This window comes from Sebastes fasciatus, chromosome 15 (assembly GCF_043250625.1).
Source record: "Sebastes fasciatus isolate fSebFas1 chromosome 15, fSebFas1.pri, whole genome shotgun sequence".
Taxonomy (NCBI): Eukaryota; Metazoa; Chordata; class Actinopteri; order Perciformes; family Sebastidae; genus Sebastes; species Sebastes fasciatus.
Genome location: NC_133809.1, coordinates 26550093 through 26572503, shown reverse-complemented (window position 1 = coordinate 26572503; position 22411 = coordinate 26550093). Strand labels below are relative to the sequence as shown.

Sequence of the window (22411 nt, the reverse complement as noted above, 5' to 3'; positions counted from 1 at the left end):
TACCTGTTTTAATGTTGACATCAGTTTCAAAAAGCTTTTAAAGTGTCAGCCCTGCACAGTCGTCCTGACAGGATCATGTTTCCTGTGTGATTCCTCAACCTACATGTGTCAGCATCAGGGCATCAGGTATATGGAGTTGTTCAGTGTTGTGATCGCACTACAGGTTGATAAGATTTATCAAAGTTTCAGTGCTTGTGCACATAACATTGGATATCTGGAGTGCCTACCAACCCACAAACTGTGAAATAAAACAACCCAGTTAGTTTTTTGTGGGCTGCCTAGATCAGAAAACATGTGATTCAACAAGCAATTCAGATTTGGCTCCCCTTCATATGTCACATGAAGGCTCATCTGAGTATCTCCAACAACGGCTTGAAAACTACCTTAACAAAGTTGTGCCATATTTTTCTTGCAAGCCAATCAGAGCGGACTGGGCTTTTTTTTTTTAAAGGTGTAATATGTAACTGTAGTCGGTTGCTGTTTGTAAAAACGCCACATTCAAAGTTGGCCCCTTCTCCTCAGCTCTACTAGCGAGCGAGGCACAGAGAGATAAGTGATGGCGGAGCGAGGTGTAGAGTGCATGAAGAGAAGGAGCGGCGTTAGTGAGAACAAAGCACAAATAAACACGGCCACAACTATGCACACCTCTGCACAGCCCTGCGGGAAGATGCAGAGTTTATGGATTTTGAATGAATGCAGCCAAAGGGCCAACCCACTCTCACTCCCATCTTGTCATATATCGCAGATTGGGCAGCACCGATTGGCATCAGTAACCGACTCACGGAAGCACCCGTTAGTGACAGTATGTGACAAACCAGGCTTTCAACTAACTCCAATGTAAACCCACCCACGGCGGAGTAGGAGTGATGTAGTATTAATAGCATGAGAGTCCGCTAAGGGCGGAGGGGTTGTGGATGGATCAAACTAACACAAGACTTTCAACAAGGAGACCGCTGGTCATGTCCTGCGCGAAACTAAAAGTAACGTTGACTTATCTCGTCATGTCAGTCATTAATCACGACTCATTAGTATCGTCAGTCAAGTCGGTCGTTAGTCAGTGAAGTTAACGTCAACCACGACCATTTACTAACCCTAACTAAGTGGTTGTGTTGCCTAAATCTAACTTCCTGTGAAAAACTGAAGTTTATTTTGAAAGGATACTATGCATGTAACAAGCGTATATTGACAAGCTGTCCCTGGTCCATCCAAAAGTAACGCTAGAGTACCCCATGCGTCAGATGCCGAGTGGCACTGACCGAGCGGCGGTATTTGACGAGTTGGGAGTGAGAATGTGATGGAAGGGCAGGCTTCTGTCTGCTGTGGCTCAGCACTGCTCTCGGTCAAGGGGGGGACACTGTCTGGAGCGCATGTACATAAGAACACACAACCCATTCTCATCCGTGAAAGCTAAAGGGGAACTTGTGCCTCGGTATCAGATGCCCAGGGGCATGACAAAGCGGTGGTGTTTGATGACTTGAACCGGATGCACACCCTGCACACTGTTATTGGCTGGGGGTTGCTGTGTCTCGAACATAGCAAAATAAGAAGAAAAGAGAACATACTGTCAGAGGGCTGCAGGGTCTCTGCAGATACAGATACCACCACTCACTTCTAGTGGGTCATAACTGATGATTGAGAGGGATTATTATTATCAGTTCAAACAATGTTTTTTAGGGAATTCTTGCAAATTATACTTTACTGTTATTCCTTCCTTCCTTTAATATTCATTTTTAAGGAGAGTTGGCCAGCCGTCTTCTTCCATATATATTCAGGCAGTGGTAGGATGGAGAGATTGAGCACAGACAGCTCTGGCAGCAATGAATCAGACCTGCATTCACTGAGCCCCTCAAGTCTTTCCTCATCCCATCTTTCCTTCTTCCTTCCTCCCTTCTGTCTTTTCCTTCCCTCTTTCCCTCATCCCTCTGTCTGCTTTCCCCATCATTTTCCTCATTTTCTGCTTTGCTTCCCGGTGCATGTGAACAGCTCACACGGAGCCAATGATAGCTACAGATGAGGTTAGGGCCGTGACATTCCCCTTAGGACTGATGCCTGCCTGGCACAGAGTCCTTGTAGAGTATTCCGCCAAATTGCGTCACCAGCTGAGGATAATAATACCTGTTTTGAGAATCCCAGGGAACTGTGAAGGACAAGCAGGGTCGGGTGAAAACACACAGACTGTAAATTGTGTTTCTCTGGCGGGGAGGCGTGGTATTCATTTTAAATATATGAGAAATTAGTTGATATTGGACTCACAGAGGATTTGATTTGGTCTATTAGTCCAAGTAAATGTTCAGATATCTTTGTTTTTCATCCACTGGTTCTTGCTCATGTACTGAAGTCTGTGGAAAATAGAAATAGTAAACAAATGCCACAAGGTATATCAGGTGTTAAGCCTGTTACCTGGCAAGCATTTGACATCTGTGGACTTGCGTGAGTCACATTTAGCTGTCAGGTGCCTTGGTTTTCCCTTCAGGAATGAATATTAAGCGTGGCCTCTAGTTTGACGATAGTAGTGTGAAACATTTAGGCAGTGAGCTTGTGCTAATGAAGTAAATAATGAAAGTAACGAGCTGTGTGGTGTTTATAAACTATAAACTGACAATATATAGAAACCTTCAGAGCTATACAAAGTTTCACATTAATTAATTCATGATTCAGTTTGCCATCAGCAAACTACATTAAACAAATCACATTTACCTATTAATGGGTCTCCTGGGCAGTACAGGGGATGTTAAATAAGGAAACATCTCTACACACTCAAATTTACAGAAGCCAAGAACTGCCGTGATTGCAATCTTTTTTTAATGCTGTTATTTCAAGATCACAGGTAAATTATTTCATTACCTTGAGATAGCAATACTCGCCTTTTCATGGTAACGGGTTCATTTATGTCGTATCTCGGAAAGTGGTCATCGTAGTTGGATGTGGAGGGGAAGGAAAAGAACTTGCTGCGTGTGAGCAGTAGCCTAATCAGAACTGAAGGGGGCCTCGACAGCTCCGCTTTATTCTAACCAGGGTTAAATAATTTCTTTGGGTTAAATCTGGTAGACTAATAATTTTGTTTTGACGTTACTAATTTCTTTAACGCATTAATGCAATCGATCTTCCGGAGGTTGTAGCAGGCTCAGTGTTAAACCTTAAGTGAAGATACTGGCATCATATGAAACTATAAACAAAACTTAAAGAATCCATTGGTACCAACCATGTCATACTTAAGTTTCCTGAAGGAGGCTAAATAACGCTCCAAACTAACGTTAATTTTGGTGAGGAAAAACTGGCGTGGCCATTTTCAAAGGGGTCCCTTGACCTCTGACCTCAAATTATGTGAATGAAAATGGGTTCTATGGGTACCCACGATTCTCCCCTTTGCAGACATGCCGACTTTATGATGATTACATGCAGTTTGGGGCAAGTCATAGTCAAGTCAGCACACTGACAGCTGTTGTTGCCTGTTGGGCTTGAGTTTGCCATGTTATGATTTGAGCATATTTTTTATGCTAAATGCAGTACCTGTGAGGGTTTCTGGACAATATTTGTCATTGTTTTGTGTTTTTTTCCAATAATAAATATGTACATACATTTGCATAAATCTCCCATGTTGATAAGAGTAATAAATACTTGACAAATCTCCCTTTAAAGTACATTTTGAATAGATGTGATTAGTTTGCGATTAATTGCATTTAAATATTTGAATCGATAGACAGCTCTAAATAAAACTAATACTACTAAAAATATTCTTCTCCTTAAATGATGAGGACTGATCTGCATGTTATCTATAACAGAAAGACACAATGCAATTTCTGAATTGATTTTGATTGAAGTACAGTGATTCATTGATCAATAACGGATACTCCTTGATCTGAAATTTTTAGCATAAATCAGTTGTTTGATAGATGCCATCTATGCATACTGCCGTGGCACTCCTGATCTCTGATAAACAGTATAAGTAATAAGTGGAGACAAACTATTGGTTTCTAGTGATAACAGCTTTATTATCTCATTATCTCGAGATAATGGCGTTAAAAAAAAAAATGCTGCATGCATGGCCGCTCTCGACTTCCGTACAAATTGCCTCATTTACAGTATTTGTTTGTGTATGTGTTTTAAGTGGCTTATTTAGCCCATCCAATTTAATCTTGCATTAGAAATATGAATACATGTGGAATTCATTACATATTTGTATTATTATGGGGAAACATGTTTTACAATACAGCAGGACTGCTTGAAGAAACATACTTTTTAATGACCTTCAGTAACATTAATAGTCGACATGCGTAATATGTATTCCGGATGTAAATGAGAAGTTTGTACAGGAACACAAATAGAGGCTCTATAAATATGCTTAAGTGCCTCCTGGGTCAGTATGTGTATTGGATGCAAGCATTGCCCTAATGGGAAACACTATATTAACAACCACTGTAACATTTATAAAGTGTTCATTTAGAGAGCCATTTCATTCATTCATTCATTCTTAATTAGTACTTCAACTACAATCTATTTAAAGACAAAAACATAATCACTGCATCATTTGTAAATAATCAGTGAATATCAGTAATATTAACAAAATCAATAATGGCAATGTGTAATTCTCCTGCTGCTTCCTGTCTATCCAGAAACAGGCTCCTTGCCTGGAGGAGGACAATATTGAGTATATCACATTGAACACAGACTAATTGATTTGCCAAATGAAGATATTCCTTTGGTGCACCCACACACACACACACACACACACTCCATAATATGAATTTTAATAATTACCAGTGAAATATTGATGTGATCTCAATATGTCACTCCTCAACGTATTGAGTAAGTGAAGTGTAACTCTATGTGGACTGATTGTATTACATTGTAATGAGCTGGGGGAATTTAATTAGAGGCTTGTTTGGACTTTTTCCCTAATTTTTTTTCAATTGAAGTTTTACACTTTTGAAGTCATGACTGTCGAACACACAGATTGGCAACGAATGCATTTTGACATCTATTACTTTTGAATGACAGGCCACCATGTAACAAGTATTAGTTTTGTTGATTCCAAGTCAAATAAAATAGACAAATCAGCTCATTCAGGGAGCATGAAAGATTTGATTGCCATTGAGAGGCTGACGTGATGTTTGATTTGCTTTTGGTGGGTTTTTGGGTGAGCTTGAGTAGAATGGCTGGTGCCTGTTTGATGGTGTTAGAGAGATCTGATGGCAAAGCATGACATTTGTTCCATGGTGTTGCATGACATGGTTGGTACCGATGGATTCCTTTGTTTTTTTAGTTTTACATGATGCCAGTATCTAACTGAGTCCACTACAACTTTAACACATTAACACAATTTTCGATTTTTTTTTAAGAAATTAGTGGTGTTAAAATGAATTTGCGTGTGATAAACGTGTTTACTTCGAAAAGCCCTAATTAGAATGGGTTGCTTTTAAGTTTCACATGATAGTAGGCGTAGTAGGCCACTATTGACCCACATATGTGGTGCTTATAGCGACCAATAACGCCAGTATCTTCACTCTGGCTTCGAAGCTGAGCCCACTACAACCTAAAAACCGCAAGTTGCTCTAATGAGTTAAAGACATTAGTGGCATTTAAACAAGTTTGTGTGAAGGCGTTATTATCACGTTAACTTTGACAGCCCTATCTATGGCTATGATAAGGTTAAGGTTAGGCGATTAATACACATGGTTATAGGGAAATATTCTGGTTACTGAAAGCGGGACATGGACAATATTAATGTAACTTGAAGACAAACTGGGCTGGTATTGGTTAGCCAATACTATTTCTCTCTCTGTATCAACTGAGTATCTATACCTGGAACATATATCAGCTGGTGGGACATATATACTGCTCGGATGCACTGTTGAACACAGAATATAACTATATATTGTCAAGAGGCAAAAAGGCAGAGGCAAAGAAAATAAAACTGTTGGGCACATGACCCACTGCAATGAAAATGATGTGCCATCATTTTTTTTTTTTGGAAAAACGCAGAGATGCATTGTTTCCTCTGCAGATAGCTTTTCGAGAGTGGGCGTGCTTGGAAGCCTTTCCTAAGAGATCTGTGAAAAGAATAAGGGGAAATATGTGATGTGCTTTAAACATTACCCAAACAAATTGAGTTCAAAGAACTAAAGCAAACTTGACAGCCAAACAAAATCTGCTACATCCCACAGTCGTGAAGATTATATAAAAACTGGCTGATGAAACTGTGGCAGAGAATCTTCTGTGCTGCAAAATGTTTTTTTTTTTCTGCCTCTTCTGGCTGAGCTTTGATCAGAAAATGTCTGGATGGAGAGATCCCTGAATAGCTCAGCCTCCTACAGCAGCTGTTTATGAACTTGTCCCAAAACTGTCACCCTGGTTGATGAACAGTGGCACAAGCCCCAAGGATGAAGAGTGCAGGATCGCGCCAGCCCCTTCCTCAACAATCTTTCAATGGCCAAAGTATTCCTACGTGTTAGCCGTGCAACGCCCCGGAGCTGCCCGATGTGTGAATCATGTTCACCTGCCTTGTGTGTGTGGATGAAACTATAAGTCAGCCCTGTAATCAGGCGTGTGGTTTCCCCTGCTTGCGTCATTACGATTGAGACAATGAAGGTGGTTAGATAGTGCCTGGGGTGTCTCCATGTGCTGCTCCTCAGAAACACTTCTATTTGTGTTACAGTAGGCTGTGATTTCATGAAGTGCTATATGGGATTTTTTTGTCTTTGATAGATACAGATACACAGGAGGGATGGGGGGTAGAAAGAATGAAATGCAGTAGATGTCTCAGGTGAACTGAAGCCCATGGTGTCACTGACTGTGTACACATGAGCTATACCAACTGGATACCTGGGAGCAAGGACGTGTAAAGAATACATCAGCAGCTTCAACGTGCTGGCAATCTCATTGCTGTGGTTGGCTTATGATGTTATATCATGATGATGTGCATACTTTTGAGATCCATTGTCATCCGATTTAGGGTCGCGGGGGGGCTGGAGCCAATCCCAGCTGACATTGGGCGAAGGCGGGGTACACCCTGGACAGATCACCAGACTATCACAGGGCTGACACATAGAGACAGACAACCATTCACGCTCACATTCACACCTACGGGCAATTTAGAGTCAAACCGGAGAACCCGGAGAAAACCCACGCTAACAGAAATAATATGCACACTCCATCCAGAAGGGCCCCAAGCCGGGTTTGAAGCCCTCTTGCTGTGAAGTGACAGTGCTTACCACTGCACCACCGTGCAGCTGATCCATTGTCATATACTTAAAAAAAATAATAATGTTGTCTGTAATTACACACATGTAATCAAGATTAGATGAAAATATATGGCATTGTGGCATTCAGTGGTATTAAGGTTGTATGTTTTTTCAGGTTCAAAATGGGAATATCCAGTCATGCAGGACCTTGCTCTATGGACGGATGACATATCTTCCTCTTTGTCTGCATAATATACCAAGAAGACTTACCAGTATCTGGCCTTGCTGCAGTGGTTGCCAAACCTTTACTGCAGGGCCCCCGTTTTGTAGATAAAGTTTTTTTTAACCTGTTTGAATTGTGCCATAAATCACACATATGACGTTTGTCAGTTTAAAAGACAATGTTATGTTGCATTCGCACCATGCTGTCAGAATGGAGGGAACAAGAAAATCCCATTCTATCCTGATTTGGGAGTGTTCACACATCATTCCTGGATCATTAGCCTTGTTGTAGTCAGACCTGGAAATGAAGCCTTAATTAGCTATTTGTAGGCTATGTAGCTTCTTTTTAATTTGCTCAATCAATTTAATTACTAATGATTTTATTTAGATGTAACTGCCAGTGTGCAGCTATTTTGCCAGAAGTCTTTGGGCTGTTGTAATTCTTTTCACCAAATGAGAGATATTATATCTGTCAGATATCCCTCATATATTTCAACCCCGCCCCCCTCCACACAACTTCTTGTAATTACAGTCTCCAAATATGATGCAAATGTTGCATTTGCCCAGAGCCAATGGCCTGGGCAAGCGATACACAAACAAACTTCTTTTTATTTGAATCCACGATTTCTTCGTATTTTGTTAGTACCCATTGATTTCTGGGATTCACCAATGTTTTCTTGTTTTTGCTCTCATTAGGTAAGAGAACATTTTATCAGTGGTCGTTAGCACTCTTACCAAGATAAGAAAAAAAAAGCATAACACCAATAGTTTCTCCAACAAGGAAACCCACATTTTGAATTTGAAGAAACATAAAAAAAAAATGCACGAATAATCAAATTTAGATTATTATTTGTTTTAGAGTAATTCTAATGATTGGATTATTACATATGTGGGCTAAATAAATACTATTGGTCCACTGATCCCAATCAAGACTATAATAACCCTTGGACGATAATGTGTGTGTTCAGCTTCTGAATGGTTTAACCTACAAGCTGCTATTCGATGCTTTTTGATTTTTCTGTACGCTACTGACGCTCAGGAAAAACACATGCTTACATTGTTTAAAGTTATTTAACAGTACCAGTAATAGTAATAATATCGGACTATGTCTGGCAGGGAAGAGGTGAAAGTCAATTGTTCCTTCCATTGCAACATCAGCGCCAAGCAGCAGAGCTACTCTTCTGCCATTTTGGACTGAAAGCGACTACCGGACGCCAGTAAAACGTCCGCCTATAAAGTGCCGTACAAAAGTAAAAAAAAAATATTTATATTAAATTGTCATATTATACCAAAATGGCCTGTTTTGAACGATAAAATAAAATAGAATAGAATAAATATAATAAGCGTTTTCAGTCCAAAATGGCGGCAGCAGCGGTTGACAAAAAGCAACAGAGTTTTGTCTCTTTGCTTCTATACTCTCTTCCTATATAGTGTTTAGGGGGCGTTACCTATGCTAATAAGGCTACGTTGAAGAACATCTTTAACAGTATTTGGACCCCTAAAATTTATCCTAAGGGTAATTGTGGAACACTGAATCCCCCCCAATAACCTTAACGTGCAAAGAAAATATATAATTTGCCAGGTTTACCAGGTTGTCAATCAAGTAGGAATATTGATCGTAATGGAATTCCATCAGTGCTAATATGCAATATCCCCAACTGTCATATCAATCCACAATATCAGCACACTCAGTATATTGATATTCATGCCTCTAAAAAAAAAATGTCAGAGGAGATCAGCAAAGTGATTAGATGAACGAGAGAAACTCAGACGATTAAGCAGGCGTAATTACACATCAAACTTCTGAACAATTATCATCCAACACTCATTTCGTCAGACAAGGATGCTGGCTGCCAAAATGTTTAGAGCTGATGCATTTCACATTTTAGAGAGCAGCCAAGTCGTTTCACACAGACGTACTGAAAATGTCCTGGTGGCTCCGTAATTAGGCTCAGTGTCGCGGTTAATGTGTTCATATAAAAGCTTTTGCGTTGTCATGGAGAAGTGGCAGTGGATTTCATTTCAATACAGGAACGGCCTTTGCACTTCCTGAATAATCTCTGATCAAATATCTTGTTCTAAAGAAAATAACGTGGCCACCAGGGTAGACTATGGAGGACCACAAGAGTCACGTAAATAGTAATAAAGCATTTCATTGATCAATAACTAATTGCAACATAAAAATAGGCATTAATACATGTGTTTACACATTTATTTATTAATCTATGAATAAATGGACTAAATTGCAAAGTAATTAACTTTCACATTTTATTAAAATAATTTACAAGTGAAATATGAATCCGTCAAAAAATTGTTCAAATTAAAAAGGTATTTACAAAAACACCATAAAGCAATCAATAAGTACATAATTAATTCATAGCTCCCATTCCCACTTCCCGTGTGAGTCTGACATGCCAGTGACAGCCAATCAGAGAGCTTGTTACTTAGCCTGTGGCTAATTTGCATTCATTGCCTTGTTTTACCATCTCAGGGACCCAGAGGGTCACGTTGAAGCTAAGTGGAGACGCTAAATAAATTAGCAAATCCAACAGCTAATATGTTTAGTAAAAGCAGCAGGGAATTGCTAATGCAAATGGGAAAAGAAGTTGCCCTTTTAAATGCCTGATTAAAACCTGTATTCTTAATTCAATTTCTGAATCCAGTTAATTAATTTATCTTTTTTTAAACTGCATTTTCAAATAGCGTTTGAAATTCCATTATTTATTTATGAATTCATTAATGTATTTTTTAAATGATGTACTTATTGAATTATTTATTGATGAATTAATCGTTCATTTGTAAATTATTTTTATAATTCATTTTTATTGCCTATTAAAATGTCAAATAATGAATTACTTTGTGATTTAGTCTATCTATTCATAGATTAATAAATCAATTTGTCATTTATTAATGCCTATTGTTATCGTACAATTAGTAATTAATCAATTAAGTGCTTTATTGCTATTTACGTGACTTTTGTGGTCCTCCATAGAAGACATGTATGATGGTAATGATGGTATGGAACTAAGCCAGTTCTGATAGTTGCCATTCAGGAAGCGCAGAAAAGGTAACAGTACCTCTGACAAGCCGAATGATGAATATCACTGACTCATAAATGTATTTCATTCCACCGCTCAAGATCACTCCCGAGCCATCATCCTATCAAAGACTCTTAACAGAATGTGAAATTAGATCTCAAAGTTCTCCGTGTGTCAGACATTCCAGGCAAAGGTTTTCTCAGCATGAGGTCGTCATGAAAAAGACGGCAGCCGCCTCAATGCCTGCCTTGATTAAAAAGTATTGATTGAGAATAGAAAGGGCAGCCGGGCTATTTTCTGTAAGTCATGGAGAAAAAACAACCCAGCTGTGCTCCACAAACTCTCAGCGTTCTATGCTTTTATGACCTTTAGTTTCTGTCTCAGCCTCCATTTAGCCTGTTGAAAGCCCAAGGCCCTGTGTGCTATATACTGGTTTGCTGCCATGTCTTTCAAATAGAGTCATCTATGATTTCCACTGTGAAGGCGCTCGCTTGGGAATTCGTTAGCATTTGTATCTAGTACATTTTGATCGCTAAACGAATGTGGGAATATTTCTTTTTTTCTCTTCTTTGGCACAAGTAAAAACACAGTAACAGTTGAGGAAGGGCAATATGGACGACATCAAATATCATGATTATGGCTGTCAATCAATTCAAATATTTTATCGCAACTAATCGCATGCTTGTCTACCTGTTCAAAATGTACCTTAACAGGGGATTTGTCAAGTATTTAATACTCTTATCAAAATGGAAAAGGGCAAATATGCTTGCTTTATGCAAAATATGTGTGATTGGAAATCAATTAACAACACAAAACAGTGACAAATATTGTCCATAAACCCTCACAGGTACTGCATTTAGCATAAAACATGTGCTCAAATCATAATCAACATGGCAAACTCAACAATAGCTTCCTTAAAAACAATCACTGCAGCCTCAGGAGTATGTGTAATGTGTCACTAGACGCCTGTCTGTAAACTGCTGCCCAAACAGCAGTCCATTGCCCACAGTAAGTTTAATTTCTTCTTTTCTTTTATTGCATATTCTTTTTATTCTTAATACTGTGAACTTTTGCACATCCCCTCCGCTTGATACGAAACAATGGTTACGAAACGTTATGTCAGTTTCTGTCGGAGTGAGGGAAGTTCCCCCACGAAGTGGCCGCTGTACTTATACCCCTACACCTTAAAGAATGGTGCTTCATTCAGCTCCATCACAGAGTGGGAGTGAGAAGGATCTGGTTTGAGAAAGGCCCATTCTGTCTGTGTGTGTGTGTGTGTGTGTGTGTGTGTGTATGTGTGTGTTACTACCTTTTTGATTGTCTGTCCCGCCCTGATCAGTTCCACCTGTCCCTCATTAGTCGTGCACTCACTAGACCTCTTGCTCACCTGCTATCGCTTCTTCATTTAGTCAGTCACTGTTTACAAGACCTCTGTCTCTTTGTTCTTTGTCGGTTCGTCTCTGTTGCTACACGTCTTTCAGGAACCTCTAAGACCTTTGTTTGATTAAAGTATCCTCATTGAATCTGCAAGTCTCTGACTGCATTTGGGTCCTCCCTGCTTGTGCTGTTTACCATCAGCCATTCCACATTCAACACATTTGTTAGACTTCAAGGATGCACAAAATACGTTTTGATGTGTCATCATATCGAATGTAAATATAACTTTCATTTAAAGGAAAATTCCAAAGGGTAGGGACATATCATGAAAAACTTTTTCAGTGCTTGTGCACATACATTTGGGTATCTGGAGTGCCTACCAACCCACAAACTGTGGAATAAGACAACGCAGTCAGTTTTCTGTGGGCTGCCTGCATCAGAAAACATTCATTCAAAAACATGATTCAACAAGTCATTCATATTTGGCTCCCCTTCCTGTGTCACATGCAGGCTCATTAGACTACACACAGTTTGAGAACTACATTTGCAAGGGGGATACATATTTTTCTTACAAGCCAGCTAGGGCTTTTTCGGGAGGGGGTCTTAAAATTGGAGCGTTTCAGACAGAGAGTGAATACAGGTATATTCAGACACAGTATGAGAAAAATAATGTCTTTTTTTGGACATCAAAGCAGGTAAACATGTTCTAGTAGAAACCCAAAATACAAGTATGAACCTGAAAAAAGAGCGTGATATATTTCCCCTTTTAAATGTATATCTAAATAATTAAATGCAATCTAATCTGCATGAAAAAAAAAAGTTTTCAGATGTTGTACTTCATAAAAATCCGAATACTGTTAGCATGCAACATCCCATATCAGTCAAACCCTTTGTGAAATTACCCAACCAGGTCTCACAGGAAGGCGTATGACTACCACGACATTACATGGACATTCCGCATGTCATGAGTAGGCATTTTAGCGTTTTCGCGTGTCATTTGGACGCAAGGCAAGAAAACAACTTAATTAGGGAAAGGGAAGACGTCATGGTTGGGCTTTAAATAAGTAAGTAAACTTAATAAAACACGTACGGAAACAACGTAACACAACTACAGAAAACACGTCACAAACGTCAATGAAAAACATTTAACAATTGCGTGACTCACTAACGTAACTTACAAAACAAAACAACGGTCTCGAACACGGATCTCCTGGATAAAAGTCTGGTGTTTGATGGACCCATCCACCTCCCCACCCGTCCACCAGAAGTGGTCTTTCTTGCTTTTTATACCATGTCACTAACTCTTACCGTAGCATTTATACGTGGATGCATTTACATTGCAATCAGTACAGGATACATGCCGTACAAATGACACGGCGAAATCAAGAAAGGCGTACTTATTGCACGTTAAACGCCTTGCACATTATCGTGGCATGTATACGCCTTTTTGTGCGAACTGGCTGGTAAATACACACTTGGGTACATTGATCTGCTTTTTATATCTAACTCTGTATCTCTGTAAGGGATCTTGAGTACACTATCTGAATTGTTGAAATTCCTCTTTACCTGAATTAAGCTCTTAATAGATGCAGCAAGGAGAAGAGCAATCAATCTGTGTGGGTACACACTGACATGTCACGCTGTCTCGGGAACATTTTCAGCCAAATAGCTTCATGGGAGTTTGTATTATGCTAACTACTGTAATAAGAATAACACTAATTTGGTTTTCCCTTAATTTCCCCCCCTTCACACTCCCAATTGGGTTTATTGTGCTGTATGTAAAGATTATGTTATCATCAAATGAATTACAGACTGACACAGTATTATCTGAAATCACTGCCATGGGTTTAATGATGCGCATTATAATTGTCAACAGATTATTGTAAAAGCACCGTTTGACAGAACAGGTGACCATTTTAAAGACAGGCTCTTAATGACATCGACGGTGACACCGTGTGAATCCACGTATCACACGGTGTCATCGTCATGTTGTGTTAGAGAAATAAAGACTAAACACTGACATTTTACAATATATAACCACATACTTTGAAAGGAATAGCATGGAAATTCAGTGTTGTAGTTGGTGAAATGCTAATTTCGTATCATTCAGTCTCTCCAGGATTTTGTGGGCTTTTTTTGGGATTGCTGTGGCCTAAAGCCACAAGGAACATCAAGAGCGGCTGCATTACCTGTTGTTTTTTATTTCGGCATCCGTGTTAACAGGTTAGAGCAGCCACACAGCCGTCTCACGCGCGGCTCGGCTGCACTTCTTCTAAAGATTCGAGGTCTCGCCTATTTTTGACGCGAGCCTCACGTGGTTCACAGCAACAACAGACAGTGAAAGTGATCCATTGGCTGTATATTGACATCATATCAGCAACATTACTACAGTTTCAATGTCTGTATCTGTAGAAAATGTTACGGAGATGAAAAAAAGTAGAGACTTATTTCTAATTAAACACTTCCTGCTTTCATTTCAAAATAAAAGCCTTCAAGTGTTATTTTCTGTGGACAGAATTCTTCATTTCTTAACACAATGCTTTTATTCTGAAATATGTGCAGGACAGTGCTGTGGAACATGCAGTGACTTGCAGAGCTCCATGAATGAATATAGTACAGGGTTTTAATTGCCGATTACTACTATTATTTACAATGACCACACATGTATTAACCTTTCTCTGTCTAAGATAAATATAAATGACTTTTATAATTAGATGAAATTGCCATTATGAAAGGCAAACTCTATGTAGAAAGAAAGGGTTGGCAGCAGCAGAAACGCAGCTGGTCTAAACCCCCGACATATGAATCATGCAGCCGCCACGCAACGTGACGCAGCCACCACCGATCCTCACAACCAGAAAGAAGGAGGAAGTGAGTGTGGTGACGTGGCCGCGGGGGACTGCTATGATTGGTCAAATTTGCGGAAAAGTTGCAGTGATTGGACAAAATTCACAGGCATTGGTCGAATTTGCGTAAATTGTTACGAACGCAACATCACAACTTCCTGGAGGGACTGATCATTCATAGTAAATAGAGAAAGCAAATGACTACAGTAGATGATTAATACCAATGACATGAAAAAAACAAGGCAATTAGCCCTTCTTCAAACTTCATTAAAAATAATAATGATCTGCACAGAATTACTCATAAATGTGGAGAAAATTAACTGGAAATACGTTCTCCCAGTTCCACTAATCAAACAGAAAAGGAAAAAAAAAAAAAAACACAAGACAGTGGTCTTTTTTTAGAATGTGACTGAGCGACTGCTGACAAAGCTTTTCATGTTTTATTGATCAAAGGAGCTATTGATAGACGGATGTGCTTCTCGCCACCTAATTAACTAATGGCATATATTGTGCTGCCAGACAACAACAGTCCCACATCATGCAAATGTGGAGCAACCTTTCATTCGCCTCATCAGAGCATCACATGGAGCCGACCCATTCATGCCTCTCTGGGGTGCTGCTTGTTATTGCCATCAGCAGCTGGTTTGCAAACAGAATGTTATCCAACAAACATCAGTGTTTCATCAAAGAGAACGGGAGCGACGCAGTCATATTTCACTGACTGACAGCATTGTGAATATTTAATTGAATATTTTATGTGTGTTTTCGAGAAGTTTATCAGATGTGACACAGACGGAGCAGAGGCCCTGTACTACGAAGCGAGTTCGACATACCCAGGGTATCTTGTCGTTACCTGGCTGAACTAACCCGAACAACCACGATCACGTTAAACTGTGCTACGAAGGTGGTTATCAACTCGGTAAATCAACCCAGGGTTTCTCAATCTGGCTATGAGCTCGTTCTTTGCAGCATATGACCAATCACAAACACGGACGAGGCTACTGTCAGCAGTAATAACATATAATCAAGACTAAATGTTGAAGCTGCAAAATGCAGGAAGGACAGCTGGCAAAAGAAAAATTGCTGATTTGTGAATGCATAAATTAACAGACTAATTTAATGCAATACTCAAAAGGGCGCCACCTTCTGAGGGGTGCTGGTTGCTGTCTAAAAAAAGTAAATAATAATAATAATACAAAAATTCCGGTGGGCACCCTTCCTCAAATGATCAAAGAAAGAAAGAAAAAACTACACTTTCACCTCTGTAACTCTATTTCTCACACTTTTTCATCTGCCTGGCCACACTTGAATGTCACACTGTGGCTGTGCGCACTAAGGGGGTTAGGGGGGTGCACCGTGCCGTGCGCTTTACAACAGCCTGAGTACGGGTCAGGACATAAGATCGCTAGCCGGACAGATGTCAAGTGGCACAGATATCTAGTATTTTCACATTTTATTTCTTCATAATGAAAAAGTCCAAGCTTTCAGGTGTGCAAGGAAAAAAACAGAGAAAAGAGGGGATGGAAAAGAAAGCCCAATATAGAGGTATATTACCGTTGACACTGACCATATTATCAGACTCTCTTGATTCATTTATCCATTGCTCTATACATTTAATTCGTCAGTATCTCCTTGACCAGTTGTTCTCAACCTCCGGGTCAATCCGCCCACAGGGGGTCGACCTAAAGGGGTCGTGTGATGATTACCGGGGTAGGAAATAAAATGATACAATGATAAATAAATAACCCTGACTTTGTCCAGCCCCAGGTTGTGCTACTCAGCACAGTGCTGCTGAGCAACAGATTTTCAAAAAGATATATGTGCGTTTTCCTACCAATGTTCAGCAGCACGAATGTGTCAATTTCTGCTCCAGTCTTTTCAAAAAGGAACTACTCAGGTTTTGGAATATATTGACTTGGTTAGGCTTAGGCAACAAACTACATGGTTAACTTTAGGAAAAAATTGCGGTCTGGGTTAAAATAACTCCGGAGGTGCCTTAACTTAGGTACGGAAGTTATGTGACAAATAAATCATCTTTGATGGGACACGAACACTCCTGGGCGAAAGTTTTTTGACCCACCCATCCACCCAGACCTCCTCCCTATGCGGCCTCTTCATACTTCCTAGTTCACAATTACATGGATTACATACGAATTGATTTTGTGCTGACCACTCCCTATGTATATATGAAGGGCTCATTCTAAGCTAACAAAAACACAACAATCTATAGTTTCAGGTGATCATACACAAATGAAAATGTATGCCAGTGAATCTTCCTAATTCCTACACACCGGCCCTTTAACATGTTGATAATACATTATATTGTAACTTACATGAATGGTTACAATAAGCCTCTGTCCGTCCTCTACAAGTCTCAAGGTATAGGGAAGCTTTTAGTCATTATTGTGGGTGTATTGGGAGCTTTGTGATGTACTGAAATATGTCCACGAGAGTACAAGTTGGCAGCCAAGAATACTGTCTGGTGATTGTTGGCAAAAAAATGAAAGTGTCACACACAGTGCTAAGCAAAGACAACATAATTACCAGGTGCTAAAATCAGAGGTACAGCCATTATAGCTAACAGCCTGAAACCTTTCATTGTTTCTCCTCAATTATGAACCATTGCCGTACTGTACTGTCTACAGTCTGATTGGCTCAGGAGGCCACAAATGTGTTTCAGTGTCTGGAGAGAAAACACAAAGGATTCCCTGGTCTTATGTCTATTTTCTGTTGTAAGACCAGTGCACAGTCTACATCTCGCTGTCAGAAATCAGAAAATAAAGTCTAGGTCAAAGCGCTTGACAGCTTTAACTTGACTTTGACTTATATTCAACGCCTACACTAATGCAAGGTTGTGACATACAAAGGTGGACTATTTACATAAAAGCTGGCACACTGACCAACTACATCCATTCACCCGGGGGATTGTTATAATTCACTTAACTACAAACGGTATAGGCAAACCGACAAGTCTTGAGGTAATTATGGAAGCAAAGAAAGTCCATAAAGATTTGAATCTCACAAGCAACTGGATATGTCATTGTGGAATTTAATGACAATTTAGAACGACTGAATTTAAAGTATTGGAATATGTTACTTTAACTTTACACAGGGTTGAAATTCTCTTTGAAATTAGCAATTTTTAAAATGCGATTATGAGTATTTTTTTGTTGAACTCAGAAAATTTACAGAGTAAATTAAATCCAATATTCAAAAAAATATATTCAAGTCTGTCGGTCATTTTTGGATCTCAAAATGTAAATAAAGAAAAATAAAAAATCAAGTTCCTCAACCTCCCCTTTGGTGAATTTCAGAAAAATTCAAACTTGAACATGTGGGCTTATTTAAATTGCACAACTTGAAATGACCTGCTAAATACTTTAAAGAATTCAAAGCACATTGATTCGGACAGACGCCTTTCAGAGTAATGTATTTCAATGCCATATGTTCAGTGGTATTGAAGTTCAACATAAGGTATTCAATAGTACTTCAATTTCACAAATGCATCCAAATAAATTAGGGCTGTCAAAGATAACGCGATAATAACGCGTTAACGCAAATGTGTTTAAACATCACTAAAAACTAAAAAACTATCCTGGCCATTTTCAAAGGGGTACCTTGACCTCTGACCTCAAGATATGTGAATGAAAATAGGTTCTATGGGTACCCACGCATCTTGTTTTGTGTTGTTAATACATTTCCAATAATAAATATATACATACATATGTATAAAGCAAGCATATTTGCCCACTCATATGTTGATAAGATTATTAAATACGTGACAAATTTCCCTTTAAGGTATATTTTGGAAAGATGAAAAAATTTGTGATTATTTTGCAATAATTGCGATTAACTATGGACAATCATGTGATTTATTGCGATTAAATATTTGAATTGACAAAATTGACAGCTGTAAAAATAAATACATCAAATACATGAAGTTTCTCATGTTCAAATACGGCCTTTTTTGCTTCCATACAGAATGACCCTGAACACAATACTGAAAAAATCTGGGCGAGGAGAATATACTTTTTGGTTGCTAGTTTGAGGTCATTGTTGGGCGTGGCTACCAGTTCAACAAACCACGCCCAACAGTGATGTCGAGGTGCACTAAGTACATCTCTATGTCACTGCAGAGAGGTGGAAACTAATCCCTGAAAGTCAGCAAAAACAAGATTTCCAGTTGATATTAAGTTAACACTTTCAGCTCCTGGTAACATACACACAAACTCACACTACTACTACTTTTAACTTGTGTAGCACTGTGTTGAATGAGGCATTTTTCACTATTTCCAGATGTCAGCATCAGAATGTGACAACTTCCCCTCATCATGTGTGATTAGCCCTGACAGGAAGCAGAGTCTGGTGGCTGGCTGTCACACTGAAGCACTTAGCAACTGAGATCAGGCCACAGGCGTTTAAAACTTTACTCACAAGTTAGCAGCATTACTACAAAAAAACACAGCGAATCCATCCCCGTCTCAGCTTACACTCCATCCATAAATGTGACGGGACTTTAACCTTATACCATTTTGTTTCATTATTCACGGACAATGAATGGCCTTTTGCTGTTTGTAAATATGTGTTGACATTAATTACAAACTGTCTTGGTGACAAATGCATCGGTTTTCTGTGTGAGGGCTTTTCAAACATGATTTAAAACAGACCCTGTCGTTAAGTGATGCTTTTAAAGTTCCAGCACTAGACATATAATTCATCAAAAACATTTTTAAAGTGCAACACTCAAAACAACATAATAATGTAGATGTGATTTGCATATTATATTAGGGCTGCCAAAGTCAACGCGAAAATAACGCGTTAACGCAAATTTGTTTTAATGCCGCTAATTTCTTTCACGCATTAACGTAATGTGTGATTCTTTAGGTTGTAGCGGGCTCAGTTTTAAAGCTAGAGTGAAGATACTGGTGTCATATGAAACTAGAAAAAACCTAATGAATCCATTGGTACCAACCATGTCTTACTAAATTGTTGCAAAGCAGGTTAAATAGCGCTCCAAACGTCCGCTAAATTGAGGCAAGGACAAACTGGCATGGGCATTATTCAAAGGGGTCCCTTGACCTCTCTCCTCAGTGGGCGGGACTTTGCCTCTCTATTGTGACAGGGATCCTGACATTTGCTGCCTTCAAATGGTCATGTCTAGAAGGGAGCCCGCAAATTGTGAAATCTGATCTGAGTTCTGCAACAACTTGCAACAACTCTTGCGAGACTCACTGCCCACTGACCTATCCTAACCATAATTATTTGAAATCAATGCCTAACCTTAACTATGTTTACAAGAAGAGTCATGAACGTCCCCCTCTTGTGGTATTCACAACCTCGTAAGAAATCTTCTGAAAGCTCAGAGTTCACAAGTTTTTCTTCGTAATTTTATATATATGTTAGGGCTGTCAAAGTTAAGACGATAATTTACGCAAAATCTTTTTAACGCAACTAATGTCTTTGACGCATTAACGCAACTTGCGACTTTTAGTTTGTAGCAGTTTTAAAGCTAGAGCGAAGATACTGGCATCATATGAAAACGAAGGAATAAATTGGTAAACATATCATACTAGCTTGTCGCAAAAGACTCTAAACAACACTCCAAACTCACGCTAATTTTCGGTGAGGAAAAACTGTCAGGGCCATTTTCAAAGGGGTCCCTTGACCTCTGACCTCAAGATATGTGAATGAAAATGGGTTCTATGGGTACCCACGAGTCTCCCCTTTACAGACATGCCCACTTTATGATAATCACATGCAGTTTGGGGCAAGTCATAGTCAAGTCAGCACACTGACACACTGACAGCTGTTGTTGCCTGTTGGGCTGCAGTTTGCCATGTTATGATTTGCGCATATTTTTTTATGCTAAAAGCAGTACCTGTGAGGGTTTCTGGACAATATTTGTCATTGTTTTGTGTTGTTGATTGATTTCCAATCATAAATATATACATACATTTGCATAAAGCAAGTATATTTGCCCACTCCCATGGTGATAAGAGTATTAAATGCTAGATAAATCTTCCTTTAAGTTACATTTTGAACAGATAAAACATGTGCAATCAATTTGCGATTGAATCGAATGACAGCCCTATTATTATATTCCCTTCTGCAGTTTGGACCCAGAGGTTATTTGCCACGAGAAAAGAGAACAAAAGTGAGTGTGTGCCATGCGTAGAGATGATAAGAAAGAGGGGGTTACCATGTATTCATACTGTATGGGCTAACCTTTAAAAATGCCATCCTTTGTCATCAAGGACTGACCCTCTGCCACAGGAGAGCAGTGTCACCGTCGCAACACCACCTACGTACATGAATGGTTCTTCTGCTGAAGGAGGCGAATGTACTTGAAGGTTTTCCATGAACTTCTTGAGTGATGGTTTAAACCAGAAAAAAAAAACACATAAATATTGTTGCGAAATAAACATTTTTAGGAGAAACGCTGTAAAACTAATCCGCAGTCAGTTGATCTTTTTGCATGCGGATGAATATCGCTTTGTGTAAACAGGAAAGCGATAATGCACAGCGGCTTTGCGAGGCTGCATGATGCGAGATAAAGTGATGTCATATTAAGCTTGTTTTCAAAGTCTGTTTTTGGATGTAATCCAGCTAGTTTACCATTAACATCCCGCATGCATAAGCGAGTGCATTACAACCTGACAGGAGACAAACACGAGCTTCAGGCCGAGGCTCTTTATGTAAGCCTCATCCCCAAAAACAGATTTTTTACAGCAACAAAGAATTTTTGGAATTTGAAATGTGTTATTACCCTCGCATACATAATGCATCCCCCCTCTTGTGTACTTGTCACGGGCTGAAATATTCCAGCTTGTGTTCAGGCACTGCAGGGCTCAACTTACACAGTCAATTACTGTATGCGGCTTCATCATATATCTTGCATGCAAATGAGACTATAAATACACCGACTCATCTCTCGGATGCATCACCCTGTCAGGGTGTTAAACAGTGCGCTGTGACACACTATAGGTCTCTCGCTCTGTCTCGCAGCTCTTCACAATGTCTCAATCGTACGCTGTGAGACGTGCAAACTTAGTTTTTCTTTCATGCGATGTCAGAACTTCTGCCCCCTGCAAAAAAAAGGCAAGGCAAGTGAAGTTAAGGAAAAAAGGATTTAAAGTTTTAACGGCACATATTTTTTACCCAGAGAAATAATAAGCACAGGACTGACACACTGCCGTCAGGAAATGCAAGGGAGGAATGCAGTAGCTACAAACAAAGGGTGCGCTTTTGGCTTTGTTGTCCTTTTTAACTGGTTTGTTGGGAAAATAAACTTTATTTTAGCTATTTACGGATAGGATTAAAAATCTGTATTTTACCATATCTGTTTACTTTTAATATTTATATTAAAATATAATGCAATAGTTAAGGGGAAAGGAGCACAGGAGCTCACATAAACAATGCACTGTAGAAAATATATTTAGCACTTTTAATTTGCCTTAAATTAATGCTAGACAATATTAAATTTGTATATATTTAAACTTGTGATGAACAATTTTCATTCAATGGTAGCTCCGACCGGTAATGTTGGGATCAATATAGTGATGTAATGCAGAGAATATGTATAGAGTGGTGCAGGAATGAGTCCTAAAATCGGGAAATGAGTTTTCATTTTAGCACTTCCAGTTCCCTCATCTCAAAGTCAATGGATTTTTTTAATTGGTTTTTGGTTTAAATAAGGTCTGTGAAGCTGCCAATCAATTAAATTATTTAATCACAATTAACTGCATAA

At 39.2% G+C, this 22411-nt stretch overlaps 1 protein-coding gene across 1 annotated transcript in view; it reads left to right on the top strand.

Annotated features, from left to right (window-relative positions):
• Positions 1–22411, top strand: part of LOC141783822 (leucine-rich repeat and fibronectin type-III domain-containing protein 2) — a 179484-nt gene that overhangs the window by 72277 nt on the left and 84796 nt on the right. The window lies entirely within an intron of this gene.